Genomic DNA, 22,378 nt, shown 5'->3' with positions numbered 1-22,378 from the left:
GAAGTTCGGAACTCTTCAGCTATGGAATTAGCAGAGAGTTGGCAGCTTTTGTTCACCATGCACCTTAGCAGTCGTTGACCCCACTCTGTGATTTTACGTGGTCATTTGCTTTGTGGCTGAGTTGCTGTTGTTCCTTCCTAATAATATCACTTACAGTTGACCATGGACTATCCAGCAGGGTTAAAATTTCACGAACCGTTTTATTGCAAAGGTGGCATCCTACCACAGTACCACACTTGAAGTCCCATTTTGTATCACAAATGTTTGCAAATGGAGACTGCATGGCTAGGTGCTTGATTTTATATACCTCTGGCAATGGGACTGATTAAAACACCTCAGTTCAATAATTAACAGGTGTGGCCAAATACTTTTGTTATCAATTATACATCATCATCATCATCATCATTTATTTATATAGCACCACTGATTCCGCAGCGCTGTACAGAGTACTCATTCACATCAGTCCCTGCCCCATTGGAGCTTACAGTCTAAATTCCCTAACATACACACACAGACAGACAGAGAGAGAGAGACTAGGGTCAATTTTGATAGCAGCCAATTAACCTACTAGTATGTTTTTGGAGTGTGGGAGGAAACCGGAGCACCTGGAGGAAACCCACGCAAACACGGGGAGAACATACAAAGTCCACACAGATAAGGCCATGGTCGGGAAGTGAACTCATGACCCCAGCGCTGTGAGGCAGAAGTGCTAACCACTTAGCCACCATGCTGCCCTATTTACCTTCTATTCACTCATACATTGACAGTCCGGGGACTAAGCGTTAAATGTTTCCTTGATGTAAAGGGTTCATATTATAAGTTCTGCTAAAGCTGGGACAGAAGTAGGAGAAATATCATTAAGTGAGATATGACTACTGTGCAAGGACACAGTGAGCCTACAAAGTGATCGCATCCACAGACCAGAGAGAAAAGCATTAACCCGTATTCACAATATTGTTCCATTATCACACACAAAGTCATAATAGACCTCCCCATTCATACATTAATTGACTCATCCTTTATTTCTATTTAGCATGTAAAATGAATCAGTTAATCAGTCTAGTGCTTGACATAGCTAGGGACTGAATGACATCCATAATGGCAGCTAAGAATAACGTCAGCAAATACACCTGGAAAACAAGCTTTTAAAACCATTATAATTTCATCCTAATTACACCAACACATTTCAATGCAGACATATGCATATTAAACCATTTTAATGACGGAGACAACAATTCAAATTAAAAAACACAGAGAGGAAAGGTTACGTTTCTCATTATAAATATTGGATTATTCATCTGTAAACCTATAATTAAAAGACTACAAACAAACAAACCACAAGCGATAGCATTAGATAATTTAAAAAAAAATATTATATCCAGCAGATGCTAATCTTTTATTTTCAATGCAGTGTAGATATATTGTCGGCCAATTTTGCTACAAAATATCTTTTTTTTTCGTGTGTTTGTGACCTTGCAATTTTCTATGGAGCCTGTCAAATCAATGACATTAAGGTAGAAGAAATCTATTAAAATAAAACGCTGTTTAATCCTATTCGTGCTGAAAAAAAACCTTAAGTAATGCAGTATAATTTGCTATTGTATTTTAAAATAAAAAGAAAGAGCTAAACCTTAATAATCACCAGCTGAGATGGTAATACACTAAAGGCAATTTTCCTTAAATATTGTATAAAATGAATTATAATTGAACTATGCAATTGATTTAATTTAAAAATAATATGCAGAATTTTTATCATGTCTAGAGTTTCCTTTACCACTATAGAGTGTTTAGGTATGTACGTATGTACAGCTATAGATCGCCTCGTAACAACCCAGGCACTCTATAGTACCTAGAGATCACCTCATAACAACCCAGGCACTCCATAGTAGCTACAGATCCCCTCGTAACAACTCGCCCACTCTATAGTAGCTACAGATCCCCTCGTAACAACTCGCCCACTCTATAGTAGCTACAGATCACCTCGTAACAACTCATCCACTCTATAGTAGTTACAGATCACCTCGTAACAACTCGCCCACTCTATAGTAGCTACAGATCCCCTCGTAACAACTCGCCCACTCTATAGTAGCTACAGATCACCTCGTAACAACTCATCCACTCTATAGTAGTTACAGATCCCCTCATAACAACTCATCCACTCTATAGTAGTTACAGATCGCCACATAACAACTCGCCCACTCTATAGTAGCTACAGATCACCTTGTAACAACTCGCCCACTCTATAGTAGCTACAGATCCCCTCGTAACAACTCGCCCACTCTATAGTAGCTACAGATCACCTCGTAACAACTCATCCACTCTATAGTAGTTACAGATCCCCTCATAACAACTCATCCACTCTATAGTAGTTACAGATCGCCACATAACAACTCGCCCACTCTATAGTAGCTACTGATCGCCTCGTAACAACTCATCCACTCTTTAGTAGTTATAGATCGCCACATAACAACTCGCCCACTCTATAGTAGCTATATCTCGCCTCGTAACAACTTGTCCACTCTATAGTAGTTACAGATCACCTCGTAACAACTCGCCCACTCTATAGTAGTTACAGATCACCTCGTAACAACTCACCCACTCTATAGTAGTTACAGATCACCTCGTAACAACTCACCCACTCTATAGTAGCTACAGATCACCTCATAACTACCCAGGCACTCCATAGTAGCTACAGATCCCCTCGTAACAACTCCTCCATTCTATAGTAGCTACAGATCACCTCGTAACAACTCCTCCACTCTATAGTAGCTACAGATCACCTCGTAACAACTCCTCCACTCTATAGTAGCTACAGATCAACTCGTAACAACTCGCCCACTCTATAGTAGTTACAGATCGCCTCATAACAACTCGTCCACTCTATAGTAGTTACCGATCCCCTCGTAACAACTCGTCCACTCTATAGTAGCTACAGATCACCTCATAACAACCCAGGCACTCCATAGTAGCTACAGATCCCCTCGTAACAACTCCTCCACTCTATAGTAGCTACAGATCACCTCGTAACAACTCGCCCACTCTAAAGTAGTTACAGATCGCCTCATAACAACTCGTCCACTCTATAGTAGTTACAGATCCCCTCGTAACAACTCGTCCACTCTATAGTAGTTACAGATCCCCTCATAACAACTCGTCCACTCTATAGTAGCTACAGATCACCTCATAACAACCCAGGCACTCCATAGTAGCTACAGATCGCCTCATAACAACTCGTCCACTCTATAGTAGCTACAGATCACCTCGTAACAACTCGCCCACTCTATAGTAGTTACAGATCGCCTCATAACAACTCGTCCACTCTATAGTAGTTACAGATCACCTCGTAACAACTCACCCACTCTATAGTAGTTACAGATCGCCACATAACAACTCGCCCACTCTATAGTAGTTACAGATCCCCTCGTAACAACTCGTCCACTCTATAGTAGTTACAGATCGCCACATAACAACTCGTCCACTCTTTAGTAGTTACAGATCCCCTCGTAACAACTCCTCCACTCTATAGTAGCTACAGATCTCCTCATAACAACTCGCCCACTCTATAGTAGTTACAGATCGCCTCATAACAACTCGTTCACTCTATAGTAGTTACAGATCGCCTCATAACAACTCGTCCACTCTATAGTAGCTACAGATCCCCTCGTAACAACTCCTCCACTCTATAGTAGCTACAGATCACCTCGTAACAACTTGCCCACTCTATAGTAGCTACAGATCGCCACATAACAACTCGCCCACTCTATAGTAGTTACAGATCCCCTCGTAACAACTCGCCCACTCTATAGTAGCTACAGATCGCCACATAACAACTTGCCCACTCTATAGTAGTTACAGATCGCCTCATAACAACTCGTCCACTCTATAGTAGCTACAGATCGCCACATAACAACTTGCCCACTCTATAGTAGTTACAGATCCCCTCATAACAACTTGCCCACTCTATAGTAGCTACAGATCGCCACATAACAACTCGCCCACTCTATAGTAGCTACAGATCGCCACATAACAACTCGCCCACTCTATAGTAGTTACAGATCCCCTCGTAACAACTCGCCCACTCTATAGTAGTTACAGATCGCCACATAACAACTCGTCCACTCTATAGTAGCTACAGATCGCCACATAACAACTCGCCCACTCTATAGTAGCTACAGATCGCCACATAACAACTCGCCCACTCCATAGTAGCTACAGATCCCCTCGTAACAACTCCTCCACTCTATAGTAGCTACAGATCCCCTCGAAACAACTCGTCCACTCTATAGTAGTTACAGATCCCCTCATAACAACTCGCCCACTCTATAGTAGCTACAGATCGCCACAAAACAACTTGCCCACTCTATAGTAGTTACAGATCCCCTCTTAACAACTCGCCCACTCTATAGTAGCTACAGATCGCCACATAACAACTCGCCCACTCTATAATAGTTACAGATCACCTCGTAACAACTCGCCCATTCTATAGTACTTACAGATCACCTCGTAACAACTCGCCCACTCTATAGTAGCTACAGATCACCTCATAACAACCCAGGCACTCCATAGTAGCTACAGATCCCCTCGTAACAACTCGCCCACTCTATAGTAGCTACAGATCCCCTCGTAACAACTCGCCCACTCTATAGTAGTTACAGATCCCCTCGTAACAACTCCTCCACTCTATAGTAGCTACAGATCGCATCATAACTCCTCCACTCTATAGTAGCTACAGATCACCTCATAACAACCCAGGCACTCCATAGTAGCTACAGATCCCCTCGTAACAACTCCTCCACTCTATAGTAGCTACAGATCACCTCGTAACAACTCGCCCACTCTATAGTAGTTACAGATCGCCACATAACAACTTGCCCACTCTATAGTAGTTACAGATCGCCTCATAACAACTCGTCCACTCTATAGTAGTTACAGATCACCTCATAACAACTCATCCACTCTATAGTAGTTACAGATCGCCACATAACAACTCGCCCACTCTATAGTAGTTACAGATCCCCTCGTAACAACTCATCCACTCTATAGTAGTTACAGATCGCCACATAACAACTCGTCCACTCTTTAGTATTTACAGATCTCCTCGTAACAACTCCTCCACTCTATAGTAGCTACAGATCCCCTCATAACAACTCGCCCACTCTATAGTAGTTACAGATCCCCTCATAACAACTCGCCCACTCTATAGTAGCTACAGATCGCCACATAACAACTCGCCCACTCTATAGTAGCTACAGATCGCCACATAACAACTCGCCCACTCTATAGTAGTTACAGATCCCCTCATAACAACTCGCCCACTCTATAGTAGCTACAGATCGCCACATAACAACTCGCCTACTCTATAGTAGCTACAGATCCCCTCATAACAACTCGCCCACTCTATAGTAGCTACAGATCCCCTCATAACAACTCGCCCACTCTATAGTAGCTACAGATCAACTCGTAACAACTCGCCCACTCTATAGTAGTTACAGATCGCCACATAGCAACTCGCCCACTCTACAGTAGCTACAGATCACCTTATAACAACTCGCCCACTCTATAGTAGCTACAGATCCCCTCATAACAACTCGCCCACTCTATAGTAGCTTCAGATCAACTCGTAACAACTTGCCCACTCTATAGTAGTTACAGATCCCCTCATAACAACTCGCCCACTCTATAGTAGTTACAGATCGCCACATAACAACTCGCCCACTCTATAGTAGCTACAGATCGCCACATAACAACTCGCCCACTCTATAGTAGCTATAGATCGCCACATAACAACTCGCCCACTCTATAGTAGTTACAGATCGCCACATAGCAACTCGCCCACTCTACAGTAGCTACAGATCACCTTATAACAACTCGCCCACTCTATAGTAGCTACAGATCCCCTCATAACAACTCGCCCACTCTATAGTAGCTACAGATCAACTCGTAACAACTTGCCCACTCTATAGTAGTTACAGATCCCCTCATAACAACTCGCCCACTCTATAGTAGTTACAGATCGCCACATAACAACTCACCCACTCTATAGTAGCTACAGATCGCCACATAACAACTCGCCCACTCTATAGTAGCTATAGATCGCCACATAACAACTCGCCCACTCTATAGTAGTTACAGATCGCCACATAGCAACTCGCCTACTCTATAGCAGCTACAGATCGCCACATAACAACTCGCCCACTCTATAGTAGCTACAGATCGCCACATAACAACTCGCCCACTCTATAGTAGCTACAGATCGCCACATAACAACTTGCCCACTCTATAGTAGCTACAGATCGCCACATAACAACTCGCCCACTCTATAGCAGTTACAGATCACCTCATAACAACTCGTCCACTCTATAGTAGTTACAGATCACCTCGTAACAACTCGCCTACTCTATAGTAGTTAAAGATCCCCTTATAACAACTCACCCACTCTATAGTAGTTACAGATCACCTCGTAACAACTCGCCTACTCTATAGTAGTTAAAGATCCCCTTATAACAACTCACCCACTCTATAGTAGTTACAGATCAACTCGTAACAACTTGACTCACTCTATAGAAGCTACAGATCATCTCATGTTGGTATACATTTCTCATAGTAGAAGGAACACTTTGGCACAAATGGCTAAATTATTTGACCATATATATATATATAGTGATACTGACACCAAGCAGTGGACAGACACAACAACTTCACCAATCTCAGATACAATAGAGTGATGCACTGGGGACTCCAAAGTGAGTGCTAATATGTTGTCTTAAAGGCTCAAGAGGGCACCTTGGTAATATCTGGTCAACTTCTCAGACCTCAGGAGCAAGCTTATATGGTGTTTAGTGGATGTGGCACATTGTGGGAGGTGCAGAATACAGCCCGGTAGTGCCAGTGATCCAGGGTCTGTGGGTCCATAGGGGTGTTTCAGATGAAGTGGGGTCCTCTGTATTGCTTTGAGAGCGCTCCCCGAAAGGGACAGTCCATGCATGATGATACGGGATCTGCACAGGCAGTAATGGCCGGTTGCTCGGAGAGCAGGGGGAGTGTACAGGTCTAGGGATCCAGGGAAGCGGTTCCTCTGCTAGTCCTTGTAGCACCATGCAGCACTGCCTTCCCTTCTCCAGTTGTTCCCAGCCACGAGGAAGAAGTTAAATGGAGGCAGCAAGAATCTGGGTACCGTTCCGGGACAGACGCTCACTTCCAGGACAGGTATAGTAGGAGAGAAGGATAGACCCTGAATCCCTGGCATTAAGTGGCTGGGACACATTAGAGACATCTCCACAGAACGCTCTGGAGGTGAGGGAGCCAATTCTGCCAGGTCATGAATTTGGATAGCTCACTGATGCCGGAGGATATAACATACTTCATTGGCACAACATAGGTTCAACAAATCCAGTACACATGGACAGAGTGCACGGGGAAGTGCATGACTTTACTTTTTTTTCCGTTACACATTTTCATCTCAATGAATGATTTTTATTAAGTGCCAGCAAAGACGTTTCATTGAGAAAAGGGGGACCGGCGGAACTGGGGAACTAATGCTGTGATCTACCACCTACTGGTAGACCGTGATCTACTGTTTGGCCAATTCTGTTCTACGGAATGTCAATTCACACATTTGTAAACTTCATATTCCGAAGATTGCTGGGTGAGAATTGTGTAGAGAAAACAATGGTTTTACAACCTGGTGGGTTTGTTGTGTAATGAGGGAGAAGTTTGGGTAGAACATAAATGAAACAAAAACGATAGAGTGGAATTCAGATTCAAAGATTCAAAATATTTTTATGTCAAAATGAGGTTAATATTCCTTGGAACGGTGTTAAAAATGTTACTTGCTAGATGCAGATTGTGCTTAGACCCATGCTTAAAAATTAGATTTCCGTTCGCCGGACAAGATTATTGAAATTAGGGGGTTCATTTTTAGGGGTGTGCAGTGATTCACCGTTTCTGTGACTGCATTTGGGTGTATTGGCGTGAAGAAAATTTATGCGGATTCTTACCTCTCAAGTGTAAGAATCTGCATTTATTCAGCAACTTAACCAAGCCTTTAATGTCGATAATAAATCAGCTTATTTAATTACATCGGTGCCAGGTGAAAGAAATAAAACCTCATTGGACAGCAATGAAATATTGCTTTAACGCTGATAATGAATAGGCCGCTTCAGTAGAAAACACCTATAGATGGGTAAAAATACACAAAAAAGCAGCAACAATGTATTACTAAATATGCTGACTCTTGTACAAGGGGCAGAGACGGAGTATTTATGGGTGGAATAAAATGAGGGAAAAAAGCTAACGAACTGAACAGAAAAGGACACAGCTTATGTAATAATTGGCGATATTGTATGGGTTCAATTCTAGGACTGGAAGAAACTGCATAGAACTGGGGATATTTAAATTAATAAAAACTTCATTATAAGAAGAAAGCATTGTATAGAGATTGTAGCATGTTAGCATTTGTAGTTTTATCATAAGAATAAGAGGGGGAAATTGGACCCTGTACAAAAATAAGATACAGGACAGTTATAGATATAATTATTTGGCTTCACTTGAACAAAAAAAATCTGGTAGTCCAGCTTCAGTAGAGTGGAAATTTAGTCTTTTTTTAAGCTGCGCTTGACTAGGATCTGAGCACATTTTTGTTGTTGATCGTCAGCTCTTCTCCTGGATCTGCGTCCAGCAGTGAGCGTAATGCCGAGGAAAATACCACACACACAGATACTGATGACCACGGGAGTGTTACGTCTCACGGGAGACTTCTATTAGTCAGTGTTGATACAGGCCTTCCCAGGGCGCGGAGTCTACCGGACCCCCCAGTCTTCACCAAGAACCGCCGCAAGGCGGGACGGATGTAGCTGCCAGGGGGTTAGCCCCGTGACGTTATAGATGGAAAACCAGTAGATGGGAGAACCAGCGGACAGATGATGGTAAAGCTGGGCAGGATAATTAGCTGAAAATAACAGCAAAGAATCACGAGTCCTGACGCATCTCAGTGAGGTTCCGGGTCGGATACACTGAAGCTAACCACAGATAGGAGAGTCACAGGGTAGGATACCCAGAAACTCAGCCAGGTACATACACGGGAACACGGACTGCAGAGATGAGTATGGGAATAGCCGGGTCGGATACACCGCATTACAGTCTGATCGGATACAGTGTAATACAGCCGGGTCGGATGCACTGTAATTCAACCGGGTTGGATACACCAGGGAGCAAGCAGCAGAATGGTCAAAAGGGAAGCCGGGTCGGATACACTGTAATTCAGCCGGTTCGGATACACAAGGGAGCGAGCAGCAGAATGGTCAACAAGCAGAGGTCATGCACAGGGAAATCAGCAGATTCAGCACAGGTACACAGAGGGGAGCCAGACGCCAAGTAGTAACTCGTTGCTCTGACACAGACAGTGAGCCAGAGCGAGTCAGAAATAGGAAAGTAGTTTTCAAATTCCCCACCTCTGGAGTCACATGACCGCAGCCGGCTGCGATCAGGAACGGGGAAAGGTAAGTTCCTAACAGGGAGGGCCCAGGCAGCACAAGAGCGAAAGCCTTTTCCATAACCAAAAGGGGAAGGAAGCTCAGCTGAAAAAAATTGGACTGTCATGGTTGCCAGTACCAGACGTCTTCAAATTTGTATTCTCACTGGGGCGCGGCCATCTTTACCTTCTGTATCTTGTCATTGTGTGTTATTTACTTGTATCAGTAGCCCCTCAATGCACAGCGCTCCGTAATAGGTTGGTGATTATCTGAGTGTACAATAGTTTTAGTTTCATGATTACTTAGTGCATTATAGTGTTTATTATGTTACATGGAAGCAAGATGTAAACTAAATGTATAGATGTATTGAGCTGTCGTTTTGGCACCAAGCTGGGGTGACTGATTGTATTGACAGGGCAGTGACATAATGTATAGAGAGCTACTGATAAGATTGCATTGTCCTAAAAACATTTCAGGCTCTGCTGCCCCTAAACACGTCTCTCATGCCTAGTGCTAAATCAAGGCCTGTATTGACTAGTGCTTCCGAAAACTGAAAGCAATAGATATTTGTTGGACAACCAAGGATCATTTCTCACCCTTTTAATTGGCAGGCTGGAAATAGTTCTTGTCAGTGATTTCTAAGAATAGAAAGCGGCATTGGTGCTTCGGATCTGAAGCCAATTCACAATTTACTGTGTCTTTACCTCCTGCTTCATCAGCCGCAAACAGAGGCAATTTCCACCAGAGTTGCAGTATTTTATTACGAGTGTAAATAAGGCACAGTGAGTGCTGTTGAGTCACAGAGGGTTATGCTAATCGCTTCTTCTCTTTTATTCATCAAGGAGCATGTTGTATGCAAATGATATGGCTTCTTATGCTGGGTGATCCCGCTAACAGGGGCTTGGCTCCAAACACCTAAATGTATCATTATTATATTGTGTACCACACAGAACAACAACTGCTATAAACTATGCAATCTACTGAGATTGTAATTGGTTTTGCTGCTTATTTTTAATTTGCATTTTGGCTCTTGTCGTAATTATATCCCCCAGTTTTAATGCATACTGTATCTTTTCTAGAGTACTTACAGGGCTATTTTTAGCTTGTTTGCAATCACATTTTAAACAGACCATAGCAGTTGTCTTCATTCAGTGTGTACTGAAATAAAACAAGTTTTTTTTATTAACTTCTTTGCCCTGTCTCCAATGCTTCAGAGACAATCATCTTTATTTTTACACTGCTAGAATGCTGATAGGTCTGTCTCCTGCTCAGTTATTGCGCATGGTTATGAATTGACCAATTGTTTTAAATACTCTATAGCCTCAAGTCCACTATACACAGGGGAGGGCTGACAAACATCATAAACCATTCTGCTGACCAATTAACAAAACAAAGCCCTTTATTACTGTCTACAGTACAGTACAGAGTCCATTACTTACCTTCCTGTGCTCCAACTGGAAACCAGTGTGCAGTAATGTCCGTCAACTAGTGCACTTATTGGCTGATAGTACTCTGGTTGCTTTTCTGCAGTGAATTCTGATTGGCTCCTGGACTTCGCCGCTGGCAGTCATCAAACAACAATAGCACAAGTTGCTAGATCTTTGTGCACCGATTGTGCATGATCATTCTTAGCAGAAGCACAAACAGTATGGGACAAACCATTGCACAGTGTGATGTCCTTGTCTACATAACATTGACAGACAGAAAGTGTTCCTTTTTTCATGTCCCAAACGTACCTAACGCAACGCACAGTTTAACACCTCGCTTAATAGAATTCTACTGACAGCCAATGTGCACAATATTGTTTTAAAGAGGCAATTGGGAGCACTTAAAACAACGGAGATTATTAAGGAAGCTGAACACTATCTTCATGCACTTAACAAAATGTTTGCATTGAGAAGACACTCTCTTACCCTTTCTCCTACAGTGTTTTCACTCCCAACCCCACCTTTTAAAATAGTAAAATTATAGATGATTATATTTTCAAATGTTTTGCAGAGGATTAATAACGTCAGCCAGGAAATCTCTGTCTCTCACCTCTCTCTCTATCTCCCTGCAAAATATTCTTAAGTAGAAGAGAGCACATTTCTGTACTGAGGAAGAAATAACATCTGCTAGTCGCTGTATCTATGTTGACACATCCAATCATCAGCTTATTTTTTTACCTGGACACAATATATTGGACTTTTAATTGGGGTTTCACTTAATTGCAAAAGATCAATTAAAAAGTGACATAATAAGGGTACAGAATACTATCAGTCAAGCATGAGCAATATTGCAAAATATGTGTCTAAACATATTTACAGATCCCAAAGCTTTGGAGTGACGCACTCAAATTTTTCTAGGTGTAACGCTCCTTAATCTGAACACTGCTTTTGTGTTTTAAGCAGCGGGAGGGAGACTGAGGCGGCATCAGAGAGTTTAAAAATGGCCCCATCCCATCCCGGTTCGAACTTGCAGTTTGAAATCTGCGACTTATATTAGCGCTTTGTTATTCGCAGTTTGTGGTTAATATTCACATTCGAGATTTGCCGAATTATTTTTATTTTATTTTTTTTAGGCTTGCATTTGCTATTTAGAGTTGCGTGTTTTTTTAAAAAATTAAAACAAAAAATATTAAATTATTTTAACATTTTAAAATCAAACTGCAAACACTTCTGCTAAAATAATAATAATTGCAATAATATTATTATTATTATTATTATTATTATTATTATCCTTTATTTATTAGGCGCCACAAGAGTTCCGCAGCGCCGGAACTCTTGTTATAATAATAATTTTTGCCTTTAAAAACATTGCCGTTTTAAATTTGCCCTACAAAGTCGCCGAATTACTTGCAACAACCGCAATTTAATACATTTACCCGTAGGAGTCAAATTTGGAATGTTCCTAATGTTCTAAAATGTGGGCACAATACTGGTCCAGCGTCCTCTCCTGACCTCTTAGTGTTATAAAATACACAACCACATCCCAGACATTTAAACAGAATGGGGGGAATTCAATTGACAGCGAGATATTTTTCAAGACCGCGTTAAGTCATTTTAACTCTGTCTTTCATAATTTTCAAGCGGGTTAACTTTACCCGCGATTCAATTCCATTTTTAACGTTCGGTTTTTTTCATGAAACGGTCCTCTGGCGCTCCAGTAGAAGGTCTATTGAAAGCTATTCAATTGTTTTTTAACGCGGCGCGTTAAACCGGCCAATATGCTGTTTTATCTCGCACCTCTTTGAAACTATTTGAAATCATGTAATAATGAAAACTATGTTTATTAGTAATGCCTAACATGTAAAAGTTGATTTTCTTGTGAAAAAATAATGAAAAAAAACCCCATAAAATAATAAAAAATTAAAATCACTAGTTAAATATATTTATGTATGTTTTTGGTACTGTATGTATGTACTAATGTATCTTGACATGGTATAGATGATTGTATAGTAAAAAATAGTTCAATTAAAAAAATATGCTAAAGAAAGTACTGTAATGTAGATATTATCAACTAGAATGGTTGTGTAATGCAATCTAATGTATGAAAATGTATGCCAATCCTTTTTTGTGTTACACCTGACCGCCTTAAACACTCCCTTTCACTCCCCTAAAAACTCGCAAACACAATGTTTAACGTGCGGGGGCAGCGTTCCCTCTTTTTCAATTGAAATGCATGAGTTTTAACGCTGCGCTAAGTAAAAACAATCGCTATAGCAGTTAAAAACTCGCGTGGGATTTTTTTTTTTTTTTTTAATGCTGCGGGAAAAACAACAACTCGCGGTCAATTGAATTCCCCCCATTGTTCCCAATTTGTGGTCCTCAAACCACACACACCAGAAAGCGTTGGTGGTTGATTAAAAGAATGGGTGCGATTTGGGAGGATTAGAACAATGTCATGTCTGAATTAGGGGCTTGGTTTGCACAGGTAAAGGTGAGTCTTATATTTTCCCGATTGTGGCAGGATTAAAGTGCAGAGGTTACGCTGTATTTCAATAGTTTGTCTCTTGTCTTTACATCTCAAAACACAGAACACACAAAAGAACTACCTGACCTTTAATGCATTGCTTCAGTGCCTTTGGTTTGTCTGCTCAATCTAAGAATTCATATGGAGCCCGATTTAGAGCTGTACAAGACACCAACTGATGTCACAAAAATTAGATTTTATGTGTGGTAAAATGCAAATCCGAATTTTAAGAAAAAGATTACTTGTCCTTGTGGCCTTGGAGGAAGCTCTTGGACATGCTATTGCCTCACACTCGTTGTTTAAGTATTTTAATTAAAATAAACACTCTTGACAATTAGCCTCCATAGGAAATTTTGTTTCTTTGTTTCTGAACTAATCTAGACTTAAAATAAAAATCTGTAGGACAGCGGCCAGACTTGTTCCGTGCAGTCACACCGCGAATGAATAATTAGATCCTTGCGCGGTCAACCAATAACATTGCCTGGTGGGAGTGCGGGTAAAGATTTCTGGTTGGCTCTCTGCCGAATGACACCTTGAGGTCAGTTAAGTTCGTTAATTCAATCCGCGGCTCAATGGGCAAGTCTCGTTGTTGTCTTCAGGATCACAAAATTGCGGGTTAGTCTATTTGAGACCCACTTGTCTGAGCCCATTGAACAGTTGCCTAAGTTCAAGCGCTGGAGCTGTTCCTGGGCACATACCATGAAATACAGGAACAGCGGACATCAGGCTTGAAAAGTAAAGTGTTTTGGGTGTTATCCATAAATTGCAGATATGTAACCTGCAAACCTGTACTTGTTCATCAAAAGAAAAGATTTGTTCAGCCTCTGAATAAAAGATTATTCCCTGCCTGTGATTAATGTGATGGCATTATTTTAGAATAGTTTTCAATGATAATAATTCAAATCAGAACAGCGGCCTTAACTGTACTTTTGATTGAAATAACAGCAATTTCTTCCAAAAAATAATAATCTATTGAGCAATACAGAGGTCTATTTTTCTTGTACTCTGGTTCTGTTTTCTGATTAAACTTTGTTTTATTTGCTTGTAAACTTGGATTTGAACATGTTCTGAACATACGGCTCACCTCTGGCATAATTGTACGTGTGATGTGTGTGTATATATCTATAGAAATCTGCATTATGATTAGAGATGTTCACTGACCCCCGTGAACTGGTTTTGGTTTTGGATCTGGATTAGCTGCGTGTTTTGGTTTTGGTTTTGGCAAAACCGCCCTCGTGTGTTTTGGTTTTGGATTTTTTAGAAAAATTCCTAAAATATGTTAAAATCACATAACTTTAAAAATAAAATCTGCCAGCCAGCCCCTGGTCGGATGAGTCGAGAATTAGACCCAGGTCTTTTGCAGGGTTATTCCCGGGTCCGACCCAGGTAGATGCGAGTCTGAATTCTATCACTCAGCAATATCCCGGGATCATATCCCCGGAATAATGCCGGGTTGGCAATGTAGAAGTGGTTTAATATGTTTAAACAATACATTTAATCAAAGAAAGAGTCACTTATTTGTAATAAAATATCAACTGGTATTTTAATGTAACATAAACAACTATAGCAAACAAATCTGATAATAACACAGGGAGGAGTTTGGGGGCCGCAGGTGAAGGTTCTGGGCCCCGCATGTGGCCCTTCAGAGACCGAGCTCAAAAGGGAGGATCAATACCTTTAAACAGTAAGTCTAATAGCAGATTAGAACTGTGATATTAATTACATATCATATAGGACCCTTTATACAAATTAAATGAGTCCATTTTTAATGGTTAGTTTATTAAGACAGTATTTATAATTGTTGAAAATGTTCTTGTCGTATGAATGGTTGGTATCATGTATGAAATCATCTTATTTATAATTATGTATTGAGGAATATTTATATTGTATTGATCATTTTTAAATAGACGTAATTAATCATTTAATAATGCGTCATATGCTCGTTAGAGTAATTATGTACTGTTTTATAGATTTTTGTTACATAGTTGTGATCATTGTTGACGTCTCTATACCTGACACTTTTTATTGGGCTAAATAATAAACATTAATCTTTTAAAAATGTCAAGTTGTTTGGGGTCTTGTCCTAGTTCGGTGGGGGGGGGGGGTCTCACCTCTCTCTGCATTTGGATTGGCAATAAAATTTCAGTTGCAATGAACTTATTTTTTGGCATTTCTAAAAAAATGTGTTGTTTGAAAACAATATTTAAAAAAACCCGAAAATATCACACTCTTATTTTTTTTTTTATCAGAGTAACCTTCACAAAGTAATTTGTGGACTCTAAATCACTAAGATTCAGGAAACCTTGAACTTTGCCAAATTGTTTGGCTCGTCTCTAGTGTTAAATTATTATATTTAGTTTTTGCTGAACTTAAGCTGGTGAAGTTCTGGACCGGGGAACAAGTGGCGTCACCGTTTGGCGTTAATAGTGATGGTGTTTGCAGTGAGCAATTTAAATGAAGTTAATAACTGCGCACATGCTAATCAAAATATGCAATAAATACATTGCTTATTTAACTGTTAACATTTGCAAAAGAATTGGTCCTGATTGTAGTATTATTAAAGCATTAAATTAAGTAATAAATATAACTAGGATGACCAGGGCTGCCGCAAGTAGTTTTAGACATTGGTGCAGCATTTTTTATCAGTCCCCCTAGCCTTCATCAGTAGCTTATGGGGCGTCATCATGCAGACAACCTGCCTATATTTCATTAATTAATTAATTAATTAAGTCATTCATTCATTGTTTCATTGAGTGTTTCATTCATTCATTCATTATTTCATTCATTGTTTCATTCATTCATTTTTTCATTCATTCTTTAATTTATTCATTAAATCATTAATTGTTTCATTCATTCATTCATTCATTTTTGCATTCATTCATTGTTTCATTCATTCACTCATTGTTTCATTTATTCATTAATTAATTTGTTGTTTCATTCATTCATTCATTGTTTCATTCATTCAGTCATTTATTCATTCATTCATTGTTTCATTCATTCACTCATTGTTTCATTTATTCATTAATTCATTTGTTGTTTCATTCATTCATTCATTCATTGTTTCATTCATTCATTCATTTATTCATTAAATCATTAATTGTTTCATTCATTCATGTATTGTTTCATTCATTCATTCATTTTTGCATTCATTCATTGTTTCATTCATTCACTCATTGTTTCATTTATTCATTAATTAATTTGTTGTTTCCTTCATTCATTCATTGATTGATTGATTCATTCATTCATTCATTCATTCATTTATTCATTGTTTCATTTATTCACTCATTGTTTCATTTATTCATTAATTCATTTTTAGTTTCATTCATTCATTCATTCATTTATTCATTCATTCATTGTTTCATTCAGCCTGAGTAATAGCAAATCACTGAGCCCCGACCCTTCCATAAACTAACCAATCTCCTGTGACCAAACTAAACCTGGTTAGGTTTTTGACGTGCATTCATACCCATCAGGTACCCTTCAAATAAACTTTGCTAATCCAGAATCCTTACACACGTTTGATCACAGGATAAAAACTGCGAAAGGGCTACAGACAAACCACTGGAAATAAATAAGAGAGCGAAATGTTATCTGTCATCTGTGTCAATTAAGTTTCAAAAGGAAAAATGTGTTCACAAACAAGGTCTCTGAAATACAAGACAGCTCCAGAGAACCAGAGAAGAAGAAGTTCTGCAAATTACCAGTACACCGCAGTATGTTCACTAACAAGGTCCCGAAACTTTATTTTTAGAAGTTTCAGTAACTTTGAGGACTGATATATAACAAATCCTGGCTGCTGCTGCAAGGAATAAAATAGTTATGAATGTCTTGGCAAGTTCAGATGCAACAAAATAAGTCTTGTTATGGTTTAATGATGCAGAAATAAAATGCATTAGCACTTACACCCTTTCTAAAACCAAAAAGTGGAAATAGGCTCAGAAAGACTAATGAACTACAATCAAAGATAGAAAAAATTTCTTCTTTACAACTCCACTGCATTTTTTGAACAAATACTAAGGCTTCTATTTATAAATAAATGTTATGATGAGATTAGCTATCTATCACTGCTTATCGCAGCTAAAGAAGATCTCCTGTCTACATGAATGACTAATAAAAGATTGAGTGATAACTAAGCTGGTCGAGTTAAGTAGTCTTCCCACTTTGGGGACCCAATATGCTGGTTTGTGCATGAGCAATGGAACTAGAAAGTCATCACGTAGGCTTTCAGTTCCAGTTTTAAATTAAAAAATATTTAATAAAGTTTTTGAAAAACAATTATGTTGCTAATATTCTGATTTGCAGGAACGCATTATTTAAATAAAGCATTTTTACCAATGAATATCTCCTGCTATCGTCATTCTGAGATGACAATAGCAGGAGAAGGATTACGCTTTGCAAGGGGGAAACTTTTGGCAGAGAAACGAGGAGAATCTCTTTGCCAGCGGGGGCTAAGTTTAATAAATAGAGACCTAAAGGAGAACTCCAGTGACCTTAATTTTTTTTACATCCCCCTACAATTAGTAGAAAATCAGGGGGATCTAACAGTAATTCTGCCAAACCTGAGATACCAAAATACATAAACGCATTCTGGCATCAGAACTTAGAAGATTCTGAAAACAAATCATCATCATCATTTATATAGCGCCACCAATTCAGCAGCGCTGTACAGAGATATATCAGTCCCTGACCCAATAGAGCTTACAGTCTAAATTCCCTAATACACACACACGGAGACTAGAGCCAATTTGATAGCAGCCTATTAATCTACTAGTATGTTTTTGGAGTGTTGGAGGAAACCGGAGCACCCAGAGGAAACCCACGTAAACAAGGTGAGAACATACAAACTCCACACAGATAAGGTCATGGTCAGGAATTAAACTCATGACCCAGTGCTGTGAGGCAGAAGTGCTAACCACTGAACCACCGAGCTGCGGTGTAAATAGTAGAGATGTTCACTGACCCCCTGTGTTTTGGTTTTGGATCCCTATTTTTTTTCTAAAATCCCTATATTTTTTTCTAAAATCACATGGCTTTTTTTTGTTCCTACATTATTATTAACCTCAATAACATTAATTTCCAGTCATTTCCAGTCAAATTTTGTCAAGTGACAAAAACACTGCTACCCCTTCTGTTTCTGTGTGATCAATGGTACTGAGCAATGTCACTGGAGAATGGAGAGTGACAAGAACACTGCTACCCCTCCTGTTTCTGTGTGAGCAATGGCACTGAGCAATGTCACTGGAGACTGGAGAGTGACAAGAACACTGGTACCCCTGTTTCTGTGTGAGCAATGGCACTGAGCAATGTTACTGGAGAATGGAGAGTGACAAGAACACTGCTACCCCTCCTGTTTCTGTATGAGCAATGGCACTGAGCAATGTCACTGGAGACTGGAGAGTGACAAGAACACTGCTACCCCTCCTGTTTCTGTATGAGCAATGGCACTGAGCAATGTCATTGGAGACTGGAGAGTGACAAGAACACTGCTACCCCTGTTTCTGTGTGAGCAATGGCGCTGGATCTCCTGGGGAGGGAGGTACTTATGGAATCCAAGACCCACGAGATCTGACAACGCAACAGTGACATTTTTCCGCGATTCAGATCCCAGGACACGCAAAAGTACCGAGCCGGCTCGTGAGCCTACTCAGATCCCCTAAGTTCCGGTGGGTTCGGTTTTTAGAAAGCCTGAGCATCTCTAATAAATAGGAACGAGATAATTCTACTGTATAGATAATATGCATAGATTCTGATTACCATCTGCTTATTTTTTCCAGGTAAAAAATTAAATATCAGCCAAATTCCGCCACAAAACAAAATATCATTTTATTTGCTTCGCTGAACAATGACTTTGCAGAAAACACCTCTCCGACATGTCAACACGGTGATTTTATTCGGCTTTGCTGTATGTGATTTTTAGCAATCTATGCCTTTAGTAAGTACATGGTGTAACAATTATCTCACGGAAGTTTTCGGCCTGTTCCAGGTGATTTAGCAATCAGTGTTTACTTGTCTGTGACACGGCCGTTTGTATTTTCGTGTTTCTATTCCAATTGTGTGTATGGAAAGTTTTAACCTGGAGGTTATTGTTACCATCAACTGGAGACAGACACCAAGGACATAAATATGTCACTGAAAACACATTTCACAGAACCTCTTCTCTAAGTTAATGAGAGGTTTCAGGTCTTATTTAGCCTCACATTAACCTTGTGCTTTTAAAGCCTTTTAAAAGGACACTGTTATTAAAATTGTGGAAAAATCAAATTTATGCTTCAACATTGATTTAAAGAACAAGTAAAGGTGCTATTGGTATTAAAATATCAACAGTGTACATACATAAGGCACCAATCTATGGTCTTAACAGAGATGGAACAATAATAGACATCAACGATATACGTACATTTGGCATCAAGTTTTGTCCCCAAAGAAAGTGGAACGCCCTTTCTTCAATATATCGATGTTAAGTCAGCTCATTCTTATGGTTAGAACTTAAAGAGGTATGACATAGTGTAACATGTTTTAACGCCCACTTTCTGATCACAAATAGTCTACTTCAAACACCATGTGAATAATCAATATAAGACACCCAAATGAAATGCAGGTCGGTGGATTTTCTGTGACACCTTGACCCCAATGGACATATGCTTACAGTGTTTCCACTTTACAAGAGCCTTCAGACAAAATTCGCACTTTATTTCTTCTCCCTCTCCTTCATTTAGATGTTATTACATTCTCCATGATGCATGTAAACAAAGTGAAGACAGGAAGAATCTAGTGCAACACTGTTTTACTTCTTGTATGAACATTAAAAACAAGTATACTTTTAAAACAAATAAAATAAAAGCGATCCCAAAATGGATAAGTCAGGGACTCATACCAGATGAAGACAGAACACAGGCATAGATCACAGTAATGCTCCAGATCTGTTCCCCGTCCAGGTCAGGTCCCGCTGTCGCCAACGCGTTTCAATTCTCTCTGAGTCTTTCTCAAGGCTGAGACTCAGAGAGAGTTAAAACGCGTTGGCATTTTGGTATTAAGGCTGCACTTCACATACGTAGCCGGAATTCTAAGTTCGTCATTTAAAATGACCGTGGTCGGGATGTGTGACAGAGACCAATCATAGGCCGTAATGTCTGTCTCACATCTTCCCACAGCTGCGGGTTTCTGCTACGACTGTGAGACAACCCACGAATACCCGGGAAAAACAGCCTCTCAATACGACAAGGACTTTCATAAGAGCTAATGTAGTTTAAATATATGTAAAAGGTTTTATTCTGCTCATGTTATGCCTAAAAATAATTGGAGCTTTTTATTAACTTAAATAAGTCCACCATGCTCTCTGTCACCCCTCTGCAGCTGGTGGGAGGAGCTTCTCTAGCATGACAGACAAATAATGACTGACAGCTTTGACAGTCTTGCTTTTCAGCAATCCACCTGGCGAACTGGTAGATTTATAGGCAGGAGCAGGGCCAGTGATGTCATCCTACCTTACATGCAAGCTGAATAAGCTTGTTGACCATTATCAGATCCCATCAGGACTCTGTCCTAAAGAAATGGTTGTCTTTTCTCCAGGAAAGTGTGGGAGACTCTCAGAATATTGGGGGACCCGGAAGCTGATGCTGCTTTTCAAAATGGGTGCAGACATACGTCACTCACAGGGCAGTTACAGAAAGTAGATTACACTCTACACTCCACTCTACACTATACACTCTATAGCACACTGTACACAACACTCAAATTTGTCCCCTCTACACTCCACTCTAATCTACACTCTACACTACACTCAACATTACATTACACTCTACACTACACTCAATGCTCCACTCTACACTACAATACAATCTACAGTCCACTCTACTCTACAATACACTCAACATTACACTACACTCTACACTCCATTCTACACTACACTCAACACTACATACTATGCTACACTCAATTCTACACTAAATTCTAAACTCCACTCAACACCTTACTCTACACTCCACTCCACTCAACATTACACTCCACTCCACACTACACTCAATGCTACACCATACACTACACTCAACACTACACAATACACTACACACTACACTACATTCAACACTCCACTCTACAATACACTCAGCGCTCCACTCTACATCTAGCCTCCACTCTACACTCCACTCCACCCTACACTCTACACTATATTCTACACTACCCTCCACTCTACCTTCTACACTACATTGTACACTCCACTCAACACTCCACTCTACACTACATTCTACACTACATTACACTCTACACTGCACTCTATACTACACCATACACTATAGGACAGCAGTCATTATTCTTTTTCAGCACATTAGTTTGTCTAATGCTGCATAATATTTGATGGTTGTTTTTTCATTAGCTGACATTGTTGTCTATAGTGTTTTTATGCAGATGTCTTGTGTCAACAGTACAAGAAATATCACCAGGCGACACCTGATTGTCATGTGAGGGTTTTATGCAGAATCAGTGAACCTGCAGCTAGGGTTCTTCATTATAAAGTAATAATTTGACAATGCAGAAAACAAAGACAGGATTTCCTGTCTCCCCCTTTCCCTTTGTTTTTCTCTTCTCCCTCTCTGCTCCCCTCCCTCTATGTGTCTATCCATGGGGCTCATCTACAAAGTACAGCGAGGTCTTCCTCCATGGACGCAGGTTTAACGCGCGGAGTAATTTCATGTGTTGCCGGGCCGGACGCATCTCAAGATGCTCTTAGCTCTGCATCAGTGTTTGCGCTTGTTTTACACCAGGAGTAACACAGAGATGAGACCTGACAGTGTTAGTGGTCAATGCTAAAGTCACATTACCCAAGTTGTACACAATATAATAGTGTAATGAAGGGTTATATACATAAGAATAATATAAACAACAGATTAGGCGCTTGCAGTAGATATCCCTAGATTGTTCAGCTAATAAATCTGCAGCTTCCATTCAGCAACTTGCTGGGG

Source organism: Mixophyes fleayi, chromosome 10 (assembly GCF_038048845.1).
Source record: "Mixophyes fleayi isolate aMixFle1 chromosome 10, aMixFle1.hap1, whole genome shotgun sequence".
Lineage (NCBI taxonomy): Eukaryota > Metazoa > Chordata > Amphibia > Anura > Limnodynastidae > Mixophyes > Mixophyes fleayi.
This window is presented reverse-complemented; position numbering follows the sequence as displayed.